The following is a 6025-nucleotide window of genomic DNA, read 5'->3' on the forward strand; positions in this document are numbered from 1 at the left end:
TAAGAAGTGCAACCGGCACTGATTAATAAATACTGCAAACCTCTTTGGGTCACCAGAAAATCGTTCGGGCGGAGCCAGAGGTACATTCCCAGGTAGGTTGATCTGCACTGGGTTCGTAGAGGATGTTGAAGGAAGATTTGCCCCTGATGCGGGTAACGGAGTTTGTCCGGCTTGTGACTGTAGCAATTGTCTAGCGAGATCGTCTGTTCGCTCCTTGGAAATAATCAGTTCCCTTCTTAGTGCATTCGTTTCCTGACGGGCTGCATGCACTTCTGCTCTTAGTTCCCCAAGTAACTGGGCTAGCTGGTCGGTATCCGAGGTTTCCATAGCGCCTGGGTGGGAGTTTTGCGGTAGGCTTTGCGTTCTGTAACGCTCACCTGATTCCCGCAGAGGCGCCGGTCTTGACTGGGTGAATGCCGTATCTTCAAAGGTGATGTGTAACACACGGTTGGCTCTTTGGGCTGGACCTCTGTGCACTGTATGTCTGACTCGAAGAGTAAGATGTCTTAGGTAAGTGAACGCCGAGCTCTCCATCTGCCTCGGGGCAGGGTGCCGTAACCAGTTCCTTCACTGGATAAGGGTGCAGGCCTCTTGACCTCAGAGGACTGCTGTCCGTCGTTAACTGCACGAACGGTAAGTTCTGGCACTTCAAATGTCTTAAAAGTCTTTTGTAATGATATCTCTTGTTTTGCAGGGTTCCGGCGATGGCGGATGGCGGGCTGATGAGAGTTGAGGATCGAACCCGCGTGAGGAATAGAAGCGCCTGGAAGCACGTAAGTAAGCGCTTGTAGCCTGCTCCACGATGCGCACTAACTGTCCCTTTTATCTTGCAGGTACAAGTTCGGAGCTTTAGAGAAGCTGAAGGGTGCTGGAATACCCACTGGATTCGGCGTGGGAAGGAGTAAGGGCACGTGAGTAATAAAGTTGCCCAATGTCTTTAAACGCACCTTCTTTTGTCTTTCCGATGCGGGATGCAGCACCGAAGGCCTCCGGAGCGTGCGAAGAGCTGGTAAGCTTTTGTCTTTCAGATGCCGGAATGCAGTGCGAAGACCTCCGGAGCATGCGAAGAGTAGGTAAGCCTTTGTCTTTCAGATGCCGGAATGCAGCGCGAGGCGTTGGTGACAGCCGATGGACCAGGTAAGAGATGCGCTGCCACTGAAGACCGTAGTGCTAACCTGTTCTTTCTTTGTCTTTACAGGTGCTGCTGAAGACTGGATTCCAGGATGGTAAGCCTCTGTTCCATTAGGCCCAGGATCAGAAGCAGAAGACACGATGAGCGTTCTGCTGCAGAGAATGCAGAATAACGCAAAGCAAGATTCATCCATCGGGTGTGGTTTAAATAGCCTCCTGTAGTGCTTAGGTGTCTCCTTCCACAGCCTCGCCTAGGTAAGAAAAGAGTTCCTGCTTTCCAGAAGAGTTCCAGTGTTCTGAACCTAGGGAGTGGCTCCTGCCCCACCCAACAGGAAAAGTAGTCCCAAACAGAAGAGGATCAGGGGCTCAACTGGCAGGTAAGTAAGCAGCATGGTCTGCTGCAGGTAAGTCCACCCAAGCATTATGAGCCCGGCGCTTCCAGCGCTGGGACTGGGCATCTTTATGAGCCTGGTGCCACTGGCGCCAGGACAGGGTCCAAAAGGTCCCAATTGGGACTGGCTGGCACTCGGAACAGGGGTTATGGGTCTGCTTCCAAGGGAGTCGGGCAAGTCCTGATCTTTTGGAAGCAGAGATCATGACAACGGCCCATGCGCATGCCAACATTTCCTTCTCAACCGTGGAGTAATTCTTCTCCGATGATGATAGCGCTTTGGATGCAAACGCCACAATATTCTCAGTGTCTCCCTTCTTCTGGGTCAGGGTGGCCCCCAGGCCATACGCGCTGGCGTCTGTGGTAATGCAGGTGTCCCATTCAGGGTTGTATGGTTTCAGGCACGGCGCGTGTAGGATTCTCTTTTTGATTTCGCAGAACGCTTCGTTCTGTTCCGGACCCCAAGAGTAGGCTGCCCCCTTCTTCAGAAGCTCCCTCATGGGAGACGTGGTCTCGGAGAATCTGGGGACGAATTTGGCATAGTACTCCGCTAGGCCCAGGAATGAGCATAGCTCCTCTTTGGACATCGGAGCCGGGGCTTCTGTTATGGCCTGCATGAGGTTCTTCTTGGGACTGACGCCGTCACTTGAGATGCAGTACCCAAGGTATTCTACCTTGTTCACTCCGAAGACGCATTTTTCATGGCGTAGGTGAATGCCCTCCTCTTGAAGCCTGCTCAAAACTGCCCTGAGTGCCTTGTCATGGGTCTCGTTGTCTTTGGCATACACAAGGATATCATCTTGAAAGAAGGAAACATTTGTGAGTCCTTTGAGTAAGGAGTTCATCATCCTCTGAAATGCGGATGCCGCCGACGACAACCCAAACGGCATGCAGGTATATTGAAAGGTGCCGAAGGGCGTGATGAACGCTGTAAGGGGGCGAGAGGCTTTGTGCAGGGGAATCTGGTGATAAGCATCACGCATGTCCAGCTTAGAGAAGATTGCCGCCTCTTTCATCATGAGGATGATTTCGTTGATGCTGGGGAGTGGAAAGCTATCTGTGATTACCTCTAGATTGAGGCTTCTTAGGTCGATGCAGATCCTAAGGTCGTTGCTGGATTTCTTTTTGACCAACACTACTGGACTCAACCACTCTGAGGATTCCACGGTCTCGATGGTTCCTTCTTCGACCATCTTCCGAAGGTGGGCATCCAATGCGGGTCTCGCTGTGGCAGGTACTGCCCTGACTTTGTGTTTCACCGGTATCGCGTTGGGTTTCAGGCGAATCTTGTGGACAAAGTTTCTCACCTTCCCTGGGTTCTCGGAGAACAAGTCCGGGAACATCTCCTTGAAGTTCAGCGCTGCTCCTGAGGAGACCATGAGAACCTGTTCCGGAGTGCTGGGATCTAGTTTCATGCTGAGTTTGTGTTGATCGTCCCATCCCAGTACGGCTGGGCCTTTGGGTGAGAAATACACTTTGGTGGTGGTGGACCTCCCTTTGAAATCGATCCGGGCTTTGATGTAGCCTAAAAGGTCGACAGTTGCACCACCGAACACCATCGGCTTTTGCCTGGTCGTTCTGATCTCTACTTTTGCTTGTCCCATCATCTCCTTATATGTGTTGATGGGGAGGATTGTGAGGTCGGATCCCGAGTCTGCCATGACGCGCGTTTCCATACCGTCAACCTTAATGGTGCAGTGGGGCTTTTCCCTCCTGGCATGGGGGGCGTTGACCATGACGACCATGGGTCTGTCCTGCTGATCGTCATCATCGCTTGAAACGCAGTCACCATTGACACGGGAAATCGTCTTCTCCCGCCACGTGCATGCCGGAGCCACGTGGCCAATGCGTCCGCACTTAGAGCACTCTTTATTCCTGGCGGGGCAGTCGCGATCATTCGCCATGTGCTTGGTGCTGGCGCATCTATAGCATTTGGGTGCCTCCTTTTGCCTGGGACCTTTGTCTCTGGGGCCGTCGCAGGACCGCTTGTCTCTGCGCCCTCTCCATTGTAGCGCCGCAAGTTCGGGCACGGGCAGGTGACTTCCCGCCTCTTTGCGTCTGCTGGAGGTTTCCTCTTCCGCCCTGGCAATTTGAATGGCCTTGTCGAGGGTGACCTCCTTTTCTTGTATGAACTTGTCCTGCACTTTCCTAGAGTTAGTGTGAACGACGAGCATGTCGCAGATGACTTGTTCTGCGTTTTCGCCAAAGGCGCAAAGAGAAGCCAGCTCCCTCATCCTGGTGATGTAGTCGTCCACGGGTTCGCTCCCTTCTTGTATGCGGGTGTAGAACCTCAGCCTGTGCAGTACAACATTCTCCTTATTGGTGAACCTCTTCACAATGCGACGGGTCGCTTCCTTGTAGACGTCGTCGTCGTCGTCATCGGCCGCAGGTATTTCCTTCAAACCAGCAAAAATGCGCTGTCCTTCAACCCCCAACGCATTTAACAGCATCGCCCTCTTCCTCACGGGGGCATATCGCGTGCCGCCTATCGCTTCCAGATAGGTGGAGAACAGGGGCTCCCACTGCATCCATGGAATTGCTGGTGTCCCTGGTGACGGGAGAAAGGCAGGGGGCGGTGTGGCGCCTTGCATGATGGGGCCGTGGGGTTTTTGGTATCCTCGTCGCCAATTATGTTGTGGCCTTAAAGGACGACAGGACGCTGTAGTGAGTCTACCCTACTTTATTAAATGACAACTGGTGTGGACCCTTATATGTCCAAGTTCGAATCAAGCACACACTTACAGTTCAGTTAAGTTCAGGACTTCCCCAGTTGAATCACTGTGGGAAATGTGTGCACTATGATGGCACGCTGTAAGCTTGTAGGGCCCCCAGGTAACCTCCTGTGGCTGTGGTGTTACACCCTAGAAGCTGGGCTGTACGGCTGCTGAAAGTTCTCACTTCCTTGACTCCTCATCAGGAGCAGCGCTGTGGTGCGACTGCTTCATCTGGCGGGCTGCCAGCTCTGAAGCGGGAAACGTTTTCCCGCGGAGCATGGGCTCGCGAGATCACGTTATGTGCGATCTCGCGAGAACACGCTCCCGCGATCGTGTGATATCCCCACAATATAAAAATGCACTGTGCTGACAAAATCTCCCTCCCATGTGCTTCATATTTTTGGCTAGTTTGATTGACATGTGTGGTGTAAGGGCCTTGGTTGGAGAGAAAGCTGCTTACAGGCCTGGGGTCACCTGCCAAAAGCGTGAGAATTGAGAGGAATGGGATTTGGGCGGCAACTATACATCTATCCCGTTTTTCCACATAACCTGGGCTACCCTGTGCAACATGCATTTATATAAAGTACATAACTCACTGAGAACAAACAGCAAATAGAAAAATGTATGAGCTAACACTCGCAATCACAAAATAAAAAGACAGAAAATATGTATTCTATCACTAGAAACATTTTTTCAAAATTTGTTTTAAAAACTCATTTTAAATATTATAAGCTCGCTTTCAAAAAAGACAAATGTTACTATAGATATTACTGTCACGCTTTCTAAGAATACATTTTTTAAATTATGGTAATTAAAAAAAAACGTGTTTCCGCCCGGGGTCGAACCGGGGACCTTTCGCGTGTGAGGCGAACGTGATAACCACTACACTACGGAAACACTCCTTCACGAAGCTGTGGGAGATATCTCCTTAGAGCTGAAATATCATTTCCCCATGTACTAAATATTTTGTGTGTATTTCAGAAGGTATCATTTTACTGTCTACACTTTGTACAATAAGCAAAGTCACATGTTGTTTTCTAACACCTGTTTACCCTGAGAATCTGCTACACATGGTACAATCCAGAGGTATTTCCTAGTCTCAATGGGAACACCAGCAACGGTTTTTGGCGCAAGCCCAATCTGGTTTAAAAAGAAGGCCAAAACAAAGAGAACCCACATAAAGATGCCTACTAGCTAAAAAGGTGGAATAACACGTTGGTTTTTTTTTGCTTTTCAAAGAAACGCGTTTTATGGACGCTTTCTTTTTGCCATTTTGTGTTCTTGCTAAGCTCCATTTGCTCTGGCCTGTCTTGTTCAAACCCGTAACCTTGCCTTTTAATTCGCCAGTTTTCTCTGTCTGTCTCGCATTGTTTTTAGATGTCGGTGTCGCTCTATTTCTGGTGCTTGTGTTTATTTTTCTGATTTCTCGCCTTTCGTGCCCCACGACTTCGTCTTCTCTGTTACCACTACTACCACCAATGTGTATCAAGCCGCATTACCCTTTGTCTTGTTCCGCCAGTTATATTTTCACAGACATGCCGACATTCTGAAGCCCCTGAGTGGGAGATTTCAGCACCGAAATCGGGAGAAAGCATTTTCCCCATAGGAATGCATTGGGTATGTTGTTATTTTAGGCGGGAGACAGTAAAAAAAGCACTATTTTTAATTTAAAAAATGGAGAGTCTCCCGCCTAAATGGGGAGGGTTGGCATGTATGTTTTTAACCCACTCAGATAACTTTAAGGAACATATTTTACAAACTGGGCACATAGTAAAATACACTTCAAAAA

At 49.9% G+C, this 6025-nt stretch overlaps 1 non-coding gene across 1 annotated transcript; it reads right to left on the reverse strand.

The window, feature by feature from the left end:
• Positions 1–5060: 5060 nt before the first annotated feature.
• Positions 5061–5133, reverse strand: TRNAV-CAC (transfer RNA valine (anticodon CAC)). The gene has a single exon. It is a non-coding gene; the product is annotated as a tRNA-Val (tRNA).
• Positions 5134–6025: the final 892 nt, after the last annotated feature.

Source organism: Ambystoma mexicanum, chromosome 11 (genome assembly GCF_040938575.1).
Source record: "Ambystoma mexicanum isolate Mex_15411 chromosome 11, UKY_AmexF1_1, whole genome shotgun sequence".
NCBI classification, from domain to species: Eukaryota; Metazoa; Chordata; class Amphibia; order Caudata; family Ambystomatidae; genus Ambystoma; species Ambystoma mexicanum.